This window comes from Equus caballus, chromosome 7 (assembly GCF_041296265.1).
Source record: "Equus caballus isolate H_3958 breed thoroughbred chromosome 7, TB-T2T, whole genome shotgun sequence".
Lineage (NCBI taxonomy): Eukaryota > Metazoa > Chordata > Mammalia > Perissodactyla > Equidae > Equus > Equus caballus.
The window spans coordinates 64,562,042-64,574,554 of NC_091690.1; the positions used below are offsets into that span (position 1 = coordinate 64,562,042).

At 40.8% G+C, this 12,513-nt stretch overlaps 1 protein-coding gene across 3 annotated transcripts in view; it reads left to right on the forward strand.

Moving 5' to 3' along the window:
* RAB30 (RAB30, member RAS oncogene family) overlaps positions 1–12,513 on the forward strand; it is an 88,632-nt gene that overhangs the window by 14,794 nt on the left and 61,325 nt on the right. The window contains exon 2 of one of the 3 annotated variants that reach the window (XM_070272056.1): positions 5,168–5,269. The exons of the other annotated variants lie outside the window; for them this stretch is intronic. The gene's annotated coding sequence lies outside the window, so the exon portion shown is untranslated. The remainder of the gene's footprint in view (positions 1–5,167; positions 5,270–12,513) is intronic. 3 annotated transcript variants of the gene reach the window in all.

The following is a 12,513-nucleotide window of genomic DNA, read 5'->3' on the forward strand; positions in this document are numbered from 1 at the left end:
AGTGTGTCCCATTGAAGTGACAAGATTTCCAACTCCTGGAGCTACAACTGTATAGTTCAAGATTCTGCATTTGGTGATACCAATCCCGATTCCTTGTTACTACTGTGGGACTGTCTTTCTGTTTTGACCATGACTTGCCGTAAATTGTTTGGTCTCAGAATTCTGCACGCATTTTGCTTTTAAAGTTATCAAGGCCAGGAAGCTAAATGGCATGTTTGTATGTGCAATCAGTAACTTTTATTATGTAACTTTATAGTACTAATACTGGCAAACATTTTTTGAGTTTATAATATGCCAAGCCTGTGATAACTTCTTTATATGTTATGTTATTTAATTGTGGTGAAAATCACATGAGGAAACTGAAGCTCTGAGAGCTTAGGTAACTTGCCTAAGATCATTTGAATAGTAAGAGGCAGATCTAGGATGCAGAGATCAAGACTGTCTTACTGCAAAGCCTGTGCTTTTTTGTAGTGCAATACTGCCATTTTGCAATTTTGTATGGGAGATGATTATGTTTTCACCTCATCTTTGAAGCAGAGTCCTGCCTTGATTTCTTGATAGGTATTTACTGAGTGCCCATCATGCATCAGACACTTTGAGAACTATAGAGATTATTGAGACCCACTCCTTGTCATTAAGAAGGTTGCAGTCAAGTAGAGTAGATAAAACAGATACACGCCTGTACACCCATGTTCATAGCAGCATTATTCACAATAGCCAAAAGGTGGAAGCAATCCAAGTGTCCATTGACAGATGAATAGATGAGCAAAATGTGGTCTGTACATACAATGGAATATTATTCAGCCCTGAAAAGGAAGGAAATTCTGACATATGCTACAACATGGATGAACCTTGACATTTTGCTAAGTGAAATAAACCAGACACACATGGACAAATATTGTATGAGGTATCTAGAGTGGTAAAACTCAAATAAACAGAAAGCAGCATGGTGGTTGCCAGGGGTTGGAGGGAGGGGGCAATTGGGAAGTTGTTTAATGGGTGTAGTTTCAGTTTCATAAAATGAAAAAGTTCTGGAGATTGGTTGTACAACAATGTGAATATACTTAAGACTACTAAACTGTACACCTAGAAATGGTTAAGAAGGTAAATTTTGTGTTTTTTGTATTTTAACACAATTAAAAAAACTCAAACAGATACATTGCTCTCCTATAGAGTGGAAAGTAATTAGAGACAGGAAGGACTGATGAAGTCACAGGAATTGGAGATGGCTTGCTAGACAGGTAGATCTGGCTGAGCAATGGAAGATGGATAAGATTTGTGTGGCAGTGAGGAATGTGGGAAGGGCAACCCAGGAGAAGGGAACAGTGAGCAAAGTTATAGAGGCTATTTGGTGCTGCTTTAGGATCCAATCCTAGCAAGGAACAAATCCCCAAGTACATGGTTCTGTAACTATGGGTGTCCCAGCCACCTTCCATGTGGGTGGAGACTTAGATGCAAAGTCTAAACCAAGTCCGTGGAGCTGTGGTATGCTGGAGAGGGACTCATTCATGATTCATTCAATAAACATTTAGTTAGCACCAGTGCACACATTGCCAGTGCTGTGCTAGGTGCTTTGTGTGTGTTGGCAGATTTAATACCTCCAACAACTTTGAAGTTGTTAATAGTCCCAGTAATAGATGCAGAAATTGTAAGTCAGAGAGATGAAGTGACTTGCCCCAAATCACATGACTGATAGGTAGCAGGAGCAAGACTTTGCCTGTGGAGCCCATGATGTGTCCACCAAGCTACACTGCCTCCCCTTGTGATGAGTGTGAAGTGATGTATGCCTTTGAACTCACGGTCAAAATGGCATGTGACTGCCATCAGTTGTCAAGTTCTTGCTGTTTTTGTGGCTATCTTGACTGAGTTATCTTATACCTCTGAGTCTCAGTTTCCTTATCTATGAAATGAAGACCTTGTATTAGACCAGATTATTTCTAATGTTTCTCCCAGATCTAGAAACCCTATTCATTCATCCATCCCTCTCTCTATCCATCCATCCTTCCAACACTAATGTAGTATCTATTATATACCAGGTACTGTGCTGGTGGGTACTGGTAATCAAGATTTGGAAGAACACTGTTCTTGCCTGAAAGGAGATTATAGGCTAATGAAGGAGACATAAAATAGATGATTCTTGTACATTATGGTCAGAGTGCTGATAGTGGTGTATACAGAAGACTGGAGCATGGAGAAGAGGCACCTGGCCCTGTCTTGGATAAGAGAATGTCGAGAGGAAATGATCCCAAAGACTAGGAAGATAATGAAGAAGACCACAAGAACCTCATCCTTCCTATAGTCCCTATGGACATAAGCATACTACATATTTTTTAAATTCAGTAAAGCTGTGGTGAACTCAGAACGTCTTTTTATTTTAAGCCTTGTGGAAAGTTTAGTTGAATTTGACAGTTGTTGATTGCAGCTGTGTGCCAAATATCTGTAAGGTTTGGATTCGTTTTCAGATTGGAAAAGGATTATAGGGTTGGAGAAAGACCTGGGAGTTAATTTTTTTTAAAGGGAATTTGGGAAGCATGGAGTAGACTAGTAAGAGGCCCAAGGGCCCAGAGTTACTTGAGATGTTCACAACTAAAGTCACAGATGGTTCTATTTCAGAGGCAAGTGAAATGGCCAAGATATTGGATGATATACGTGATTCTCTCAAGACTGCTAAGGATCAACAAAGCACTAAGAATTAGAATAAGTATTAGAATTCCAATACTAAGGAATTAAAGTGAGGTTTGAGGGGGGAAAGTTAAGAGCTATCATTTGTTGAGCAGCTACTATGTATCAGGTGCTGTGCCCTTTAAATTCATAATTTTGTTTTATCTTCCCCACAATCCTGTAAGGTAGGTGTTCTTAATCCTTTACAGATATGGTAACTGAGGCTCAAAGAGGTTGCGTCTTGCTGAAGATCACAGCTAACAAGAGACTAAGTAGTGGTTCAACCCCAGGTTTGTTAAAACCAAGAACTTTGCCCTTTCCACTACCCCATGCTTCTTCAGGATCCTGGATTTTCTATTTCTGGAGGAACTGCCCCAGGGTGCAGGGCCTCCCTCTCGTCCTTGGAGCCTAGAAAGTAGTGATATTTAGGAGAGGTCAGCTCTTCAAGTTTTTTAACACACTGAATGACAGCTCCCGCAATTTCCCATGTCTTCCTTCCCAGGTAGGGGATTACCAGCTCCTAGGGATAAATGGCTTTTACTAAAATGTTAATTTTTTGAATTCCTGGGTAGTATATGATAGTTTGATCTTGGCAATTTGCCTTTAGAAGTGGCTCATAAAAATCATCTGAGAGAATGTGTTTTGTTTTGTTTTTCTTTGCTGAGGGAGATTCGCCCTGAGCTAATATCCATACCAGTCTTCCTCTGTTTTTCAGTATGTGGACCACCAGCACAACATGGCCACTAAGAGAGCCATGTAGGTCTATGCCTGGGAACTGAACCCAGGCCGCTGGAGCTGAGAGCGCTGAACTTAACCACTAGGCCACCAGAGGTGGCTACCTGAGAGAATGCTGTTTAAGGCCAACTGAATTTATGTATTTGATCCCCTCTCCCTCCCCAAGAAAGGGGAACTTGATCTCATTTGCCCCAGATTCTATCTTTAGGGTCCTGAGAGAGCTTAGTGCCTGGCTCTCAGAGGCCTCCAGCTATGATGTTCTGACAGGATCACATGGAGGTCTCGGCGCTTCTAACCCCTGCCTCAGGTTCCTTCCTCCTCCCTCAAGGCCTCCCTCTGAGCGTAAGCTATGGTGTCTTGTCAGGGAGTGTTTTCCCAGCTGGTTTTGGGGGAAGGCCAGGCATTTATCCCAGGCCCTTTAACCCCCCCAGAAAATTCCCACACGAAACATAGAAAACTAACCTCCAAATGGGTTTATGAATTATGCTGGGGAAAAGTCTCCTCCAGCTGGGCCATTTCTCTGCCCTGGTATTCCATAGTTTGGGCTACAGTGAAACAGACAGAGAATGTGGGGTCAGGAGATTGGCTCAAATCACAAATCCTGAGGCTGTGAGCACTTGACCTGTGTTCTTAGCTGTAAATGAAGGACTGATGACAATCCAAGTTTCAAACTGTTGTTGTGAGAATCAAATAAGTCAATGTATAGTATAAAAGTGCTTTATAATAAGCCCGTAGAATGTATTACAGATGTCAATGCTTGCTGTTATAAAACAAATTTGGCTCAATGAGAGACGTTTCTGGAAACTGAGCAGGATGCATGCTCTGACATGACTGGCCCCCAGTTCCTGGCAAACCTTGTCATTGCTCAAGTACATATTCATGGCATCTTTCTCCTGTTTATTTTTATAATCTTTCATTTATAGTCTTATAAAAGCTCCCAGAAGCTTTGGTGATTCTTGAATATTTATCTTTGGAAACTCTGGTCAGGGTTGTACACTCATACCTAGAGCTATTTACTCCAGAGTAATTGTTTGAGTTCTTGGAGCTGTTTGTGCATCTATTTCCCGATAAATCCTGGGACAGCAGAGTTGGCTGTGTATGATAAATGAGGTTTATCTTGCTTGCTGGAATTCTGGATGGTTGAGAACTCCTAAGAGTATCTGATAGTAGATAAACCCTAAAGCAGGACTATTACAACTTTGTATATGCTTCTGTTAGTGAAATGAGAATGAGGAGAGAATATCTTACTGCAAGTGGCTTATGAGTTTAGAGCTAGAAGCCTTTGGAAACTGAAGAGTCTTTTGTGTATTGTCATCAGTTTGTTGGAATTATTACTCTGTTCTGAGAAATTTTCTAGGTGTTTCCTAGACATTTGGGGATTGTTGCTTACGTTTATCTTCTTGCCACTTCAAACGATTGCAATTCATTCTTCTTCGTTGTGATCCTTGGAACTCTTTGAGTTGTAAATGAAAGAAACCCAACTCAAACTAGCTTGGGCAAATATGGAATTTTTGGGAAGAATACTGGAGTGTTTCATGTAACCATAGGAAAAATGGGTGTAGCTGGAACCAGGAGATATTAGAGCAGGTAGCTGCTCTAACAACCCCCAAATTTCAGGCCTTAACTCAAAGTTTATTTCTTGTTCATATGGCAGTTCAACATGGTTTTTCCTGGTTAGGCTGCCTTCTATATTTCAGAGACCCAGGCTCCTTCCATCTTGTGGCTCCCTTCTCCTCTAGGTGTCTCAGTATTCTCTCCTTTTAACCTGCAGATGGAGAAGGAGATTGCAGGAACTCATCTGGGAGGTTTTCATGGGCCAAGTCTGGAAGAGAAATAAGGCCTGTTTGCCCAGGAAGAAAAAGAAATGGGTTTGGTGAGCATGTCGCTTGTTCAGGCCACACAGGGACTCAAATGATGTCAAGATTCTGTCTCTTGCCTTTGCTTTTCTCCTACATGGCAGGGGGCATGGCCACAGATTGCTCTTGAACTTGAAATCTCACTGTTGCTAATACCCAAGAAGAATTGACCTACACTCTCACTGGCTCCAAGTAAAAAATCTCAGAGTAATGATTGGCTCAGTTTGGATCATGTGACCACTCCTGAACTAGTCAGTGGTCAGCAGAAAGGAAGGGTCATTTAGCATAAAGGCGGCCACTGGGAGCCCCACTTGGGCTTTTCTTAGAGAAGGGGGAATCATTGTGAGACAAAAAAGCCACTCCATTTCCCAGCCACTAAAAAGGTCAAGCCTGTCTTTTTGTTTTTACTCTTGTGGAAAGTCAGTGCAATTTTACAGTCATCTTTCCAACCCTTCTTACCACAGCCACATCAAAAGATTACATTTCACGGAGTCTATGACACCGTTATTTCTAACATGTATGACTATTCTGTGTACCACTGAGAAAGAAAGAGAAAATAAGGTTCCAAGTAAACTCTGACACAATGCTAAGATGCCATCCATTGTAAAACACGTCCTAATTTCCAAGCTGTCAAAATGTAAGAAAACATGTTTTTAGAACTGATGAAACATGATATTTATTCCTCCGCAACTAAGCTTTATACTTTCATGCCCAAGTATCACTGCTCTTTTGTTTCTTCTGTCCATCTACTAGTTAAAGCAGTACTTATAGGCCAGGTAACAATGAATAAGACAGAATCCGTTTCTGCCCCCTTAGTGCTCACCACCTCTCCCCCTTTTCTATCCGTGTTATGAAGTATCTGCTGTGTTCCAGGCAGTCTTTTGGACACAGAGGGCTCAAGAAGGAATATGATGGGATCCTTGTCTTCAAGGGACTTACAGCCTGGGGTGGTAGAAGCTAGAAGGTAGAAGGGTGTGGGGAGACAATCATACAAACAAATGAGTAAATGAAGGGTCACAGGTCATGTTATTAAAGTCCTTACAGGGTACAGTGGGCCCCCAAAGTAGAGGGAATGGTCAATTCTGCTTTGAGGAGTGAGAATGGTTGTACCATGTTTATTAAGATGATTGTGCATTGTTAAAAGAGTAAGCAATAGTCTATTTTGAGTATTAATATGCAATTTTTCCATATATTCCTTATAATAAGTAGGCCAACATGTTTTCCAACGCCTATTTGAATCACCTCAAACTTCGTATTAAACTTCACATTCCAAAGGCACATGTGGGTCTCTTTTCTTTGTGCAAATGTTTATGAATAGTCTGCCACGCCTGTTATAGAGACAAAGTGAGTAGATATCAGATTTGTTTTATGGTGGAGGCAGTCTGCATTTGTCTACATTAATTACCTCGACTCCTTCCAAGGAATCATTTTAACCACGTGGTGATTTTTTGGCCCTAGTGGATGCTTTGGACCTCATGCTCCAGTAGGAGCAGAGCAGGAGCAGCCAAGACAGGCTGATGCAGCCTCTCGGGGCCGTGCTGGATCCTGAAGCAGGGATTACAGTGATGGGGTTTGGAGAAAATGTAGGTGACACTGTTTGGGCTGGGGATCGGGGAGCAGTCATTGCAGGACTTTTCCTTAGAGAGTCCCCAAGCTCTGACAATATAACGTTAGTGCTGGTTCCTTATCTCTCAATCAAGAATGCCAGTTAAGATTAAACCTATTTTTATTAGTTGAAAAACATTAAAAACAACGATGAGATTCTGGGAAGTAAAGGGATTTTTTTGAGGTTTATACAGAGGTCAGCAGAGGACCAGTGTCTGTTCTCGTTATTAGAAAAAGCTTACCTAATGAGTCAGGAAAAGAATCCAAATTTTCACTGTTCTCTCCTCTGGTTTCTGAAGAGCCTGGAAATGAGCGTTGAGATACACAGGATTTTTTTTTTTTTTTTAAACCTTCCAGGCCCGAATGTCTGGAGCCTGGTGCCTGGGGGTGTGGGGCGTGAGATGTGTGAATCCACCTCATCACTGGGTGTGGGGGGCCTTTGGGCTTCTCTAGTCAGCTGAGAGAAGAGAGAGCTCCAAGTAGCTTCTTTAAAGCAAAGTAGAGAGGGTGGAATCTCTAAATCAGCTTTGCAATTTCTAAGAAACAGTCTGACAATAAAGTACGTGGTTGGGGTGTGCTGTACTTATGCTGGAGCTGCTCAACTGAGAGATGGCAGAAAAGCATCCCCAGCCCCCTCAGGAGAACTCCTTGTAAGTGTCCAGAAAGAGGAAGAGAAAAAGAAGGGAAAAAAAAAGAAACCCATCCTTTGAAATCAGCAAAAGGTATATCCCCAGGAGTGATTTATGGGTATGTAGAGGAGGAACATTAAAAGAATAATTGCTGGTTGTTTATTTTGGAAAAGTACGTGTAGTGAGAGTGGAGGCGGGGAGCTCTATTTTCTTTTACCTTGTTCCAACTCCCATTAGTGTTAATAGGGTCATATATTCTAGACTTTCCTTGGCTTACTGCCCTGACATGAATGTTTGAATTCCTTGTTTTGGTATTATTCTTACAACAGAGAGAAAGAGAAACAGAATGTTATGAGCTAAATTATTCTATATTCCTTATTTTGGATGAGATTTATTCCCGTGAGCCCATGGCTATTAGGACTATCTGTTCAGCTGATCTGTGTTTCTGATAGCTACTTGTAGATAGCTTTATAATTCGCCCAACAGGTTTGTTCAGGGGATTGCTAAATGTATTTTTTATTTGGTGGAACAAGGTGAGTCTTAATCCTGGTTATCTGAGCTCAGGCTGTTACCGGTGCCACTGTCATCCAAAGGGCCAGTGGAGCTGCGTGCTCTCCTTGTTGTGCCGGGCCGATCCTGGGGGCATGTATTAGGTGGACATTGGATACACGTTAACCCAATTTACCCTCTTGGTGAGGGATTTAGTTCTTAGGATTACTGCTGCAGAATCCATTTATTCAATTAAACAAATAACAGTTGAGCTCCCGCTGTGCCTCCAGTATTGTTTCCGATTTGGGAATACTGTGCGAAAAGCCAGAATCAAACTGTTCAAGGAAACCCAGGAGAATTAAAATGCTAAAATTTCTGCATTTGAAGGGAGCTTAGAGATTATCTAATTCAGGGTCAGCAAGTTTTTTCTGTAAAGGGCCAGAGAATGAATAGATTTGTCTTAGGGGGACATACAGGGACATCATGCAAATGATGCATATTATTCTTTGTTTGCTTTTACAACCATTTAAAAATGTAAAAATTATTCTAAACCTGGGGGAGGGGAGCGTAGTCTAGATTTGGCTCATGAGCCATAGTTTGCTAACCCTGATCTAATCCATTTCCCTCATTTTATTTTACTTATTTTTTGTCAGAGAGGAAACTGAGAGCCAGAGGGTAAGATGATCCCCCCCAATACCCCCCAAAGTCACAGAGCTAGTTCTTGACACAGCTGGATTAGTGACCCTTAATAAAGGATTCCCAGAAGTTCAGGCCCACACCTCAAACTGGCACATGTATAGTTTTGGTCCTGAGGGAAGTATGAATTTTAGTTAATTGTTTAGTCATTGAGTGCCTACCATATTCCAGGCACTGTGCTTGGGATTGAGGATGCAAAGTTAGCATGACAAAGTCCCAGCCCTCAATCAGCTTAGTTGTTGGTGCAGGCAGATAAGATGGCAGTGTGGAAAGTGGCGTATGGAGACAAGTAGTGGGTGCCGTGGGGCACAGGAAGGAACTTTTTCAGTATGTGGGATGCTTCTGTGGGTGAATGAATGAGTCCATTCATTCACTGTACCTCCTCGACTTGTGTTTTAGAAACCACTACCCAGCCTAAAGGAAGGGGACAGGGAACTGGCTTCCTCCGCACTTGCTTGTTTTTCTCTTTGGGGACTGATACCTTTTGCACTTCTTCTGTATGCATGGGTGGGTTGTGAGATTAAAGGAACTAAAGTGAAAAAAGATTCAGTCACCAGAGAAAGTTGGTTTATTTGGCAGTTGCTTTGTTGTACCAGTTTATTTAGGCAGTGGCACTATGACATGTATGAAACCATATAGGATCAATCATAGAGCCTTGGAATATTCTAGAGCTGGAAGGGACTTTAGAGATCACTTAGCAGTACTCTTTCATTTAACAGATAAAAAGCATGAGGCTCAGAGATGTTAAATTTCTTACTCTGGGTCACACAGCTAATTCATAAAATCTCAAGGTTGTAAAGGACCTTAAAAGATATCTAGTATAACCACCCAGATAATAGTAAAGAATAATAGTAATAGCCAGCATTTATTGAAGTTTATTGACATGTATAGTAATATATATTATCTCATTGAATTCTGGCAATAACTCAATGTAATAGGTATGATTACCATCCCCATTTAACAGCTGAGGGAACTAAGCTTGAACAGATTAAGTAAAATTTGCCCAAAGTCATCAGCCAATACGTGGTAGAGCCAGGATTCCAGTCCAGGCTCAGCCGGCTCAGAGCCCTTTACTTCACCTTGCTTAAAGTGTTTGTACTGTGATTTCCTATTAGCTTATGAGCTCTGCGTGGGCAGGGGCCATGTCCCCTTCATTGGTGTTTCCCCATTTTGGGCTTGGCATGTAAAATTTGTTCAACAGATGCTTGCACAATGAGTGAATCAATAAGCAGTTAACACTTTTAGTGACAAAGGAATGGAAACTCAGTGGCTGAACTAGACCCATGCTCAGGTCTGTTGATGTCTAGTCCCTTCACCAGATGCATTTGCTAATATGCAGATGTGGGCCAGGAAAGCCCATTGCTCTGCAGCTGTCTTTACAGTGTCGCTAATTAGTTTTGACAATTAATGTTTAATCTTTGAACATCAAAGCTCCCTTGAAGACATGACAGCCTGGTTGGTTTCTCTTAATCTGATGAACTTTATGGAGACAACTGGAAGATTCTCTCTTCATATGGTACCTTCTTCCTTTTGCACAACCATTTTAATTTAAATTTGTACTTTCAAACTATAATCTGAGGCATCCTGGGGTTTGTGGGCTAGAGAATTGAGGGATTCTGTAAGAAAAATTGGGCATGGATTTGGCTTTGAGCCAATAATGCCTAAAACAAATATCTTTGCTGCGTTAATTTTTCAGTTCTGACAGATGAAAACAACTGACTCAGAGTACAGTACTTTGTGTTGTTTTCTTTCCTTTCTTGTATAAGTTGAATGTTTTTCTCACCTGACGATGGTGATACATGGGCTTGCTTGATTGGAGTTTTTTGTTGTCATTTGCTTGTTTTTGTTTTATTTTGTTTTGATGAGGAAGATTGGCCCTGAGCTAACATCTGTGCCAATCTTTCTCTATTTTGTATGTGGGACGCCGCCACAGCGTGGCTTGAAGAGTGGTGTGTAGGTCCGGGCCCAGGATCCGAACCTGTGGAGACTGGGTTGCCAAAGTGGAGCACACCAGCTTAACCACTATGCCACTGAGACGGCCCATTGATTGGAGTTTTTTGAAGTCAAAGACATTTTAGCAGATTTGTAGAGATTATTCTAAAAAAAAAAAACAAACCCTCTTTACCTAGATTACTGTTTTTTGTATAAAGAACAGCATGGGCTTTGTTTACCATTTGTTGAAAGCAGAGTTTCTCTATATGGCCAAGGATCTTGGATTTCATCTCAGAAAGCTATATCTTTTGAACCTAGCCCCTTGGGTTGGTTCATATAAGTCAATACACAGCATTAATAATTGCTGCATATCACTTGAAGGAAAATCCAAATTAAATAAAAGAGGCTTTCATTAGGTTGTGAAAAAACAGATTTAGGGTCTATTGGTAAGAATCTTGAGGGATTTTCAGGGGGAAGAGATGTAATACAAGATACCCCTCTCATTTGTAGGCGTTTGAGAAATCCCTTAAAATAGAGAAACACATGAATATTTGTTTTCTAACAGAAAATAGTTCAAAGACCTACCCATGGTTCTTGCCAAAGCTTTTTTCTTTTCAAGTTTCAGCCAACTTGCCACAATTTTTTTCTGATTATACCAGGAAGAAAAACTTCACTTGGTGATTGCTTGCTGTTGATACCTACTTTTAAACATTTTTAATCTATTAAGGCATCTTTCTTTTAACTATACCAGGGTATTCCCGTGATTTGGTGCAGTTTCTGTCTGCTCCATCTCCCCTTCAGCAGCAGTAGCTGGTTTGAGTAAAAAGGGGTAGGACGTGGAGGATGGCAAAGGATCTGTTCACTGCATAGTGGCATGCTGTGTAACCAGATAAACATCCAGTGCCACCATGTTTTCGAGAGAAGTGTGCATTTTTTCTTTCTAACTTTTTATTTTGAAAAATTTCAAATGGATAGATTAGTACGAAGAACTTTCAAAAACTATTAGATTTACTAATTGTTAACATTTTGCCATATTTGCTTTATCTTTCTATATGCAGATTTATGTTTTTGAGTGGCAGACATTGTGACACTTTCTCTCCAAATGTGTCAGTATTTATCTCGTAAGTATAAGGACATTCTTCTACTTAACCACAGTAGCATTATCCTGGCCGTGGAAATTTAGCATTGATTTCCATACTGTTGTCTAATATACAGTCTATATTTGTTTCTTGACTTTGATCAGTTACCTTTTGCTGCATAACAAACCATGCCAAAACTTTGTGTCTTCAAACAACCACCATTTATTAATGCTTGTGATTCTGTGCTCAGGAACATGGAGGCAAGGCCGTGAACAATTACAGCCATTTTTGCAAATAATCTATCATACCCCTATTGTCCAAATAATATTAATAGTAATGTTAATAGTATAATTGTTGGTTTGTTTTTAATTCAATATCCAATTAAGGATTGGATTAAATTTAATTATGTATTCTTTTTTTCTTTTTTTTTTTTTGAGGAAGATTAGCCCTGAGCTAACTGCTGCCAATCCTCCTCTTTTTGCTGAGGAAGACTGGCCCTGAGCTAACATCCATGCCCCTCTTCCTCTCCTTTATATGTGGGACGCCTACCACAGCATGGTGTTTGCCAAGTGGTGCCATGTCTGCACCCTGGATCCGAACCGGCAAACCCTGGGCCACTGAGAAGCGGAACATGTGAACTTAACTGCTGCGCCACTGGGCTGGCCCCGGGAAGTCTGATTTTTAGTTGTATAGAATTTATATACAAATGACGGTTGTCCTTTTTAATAACAATGTATGAGTGGCCCAAGAAAATCAATATCATTTTAATCTCAAAATTGTGTTGTCTAACCTGATCACTCTCTATGCATCAAGCTCGTTTGAGAGTAACTT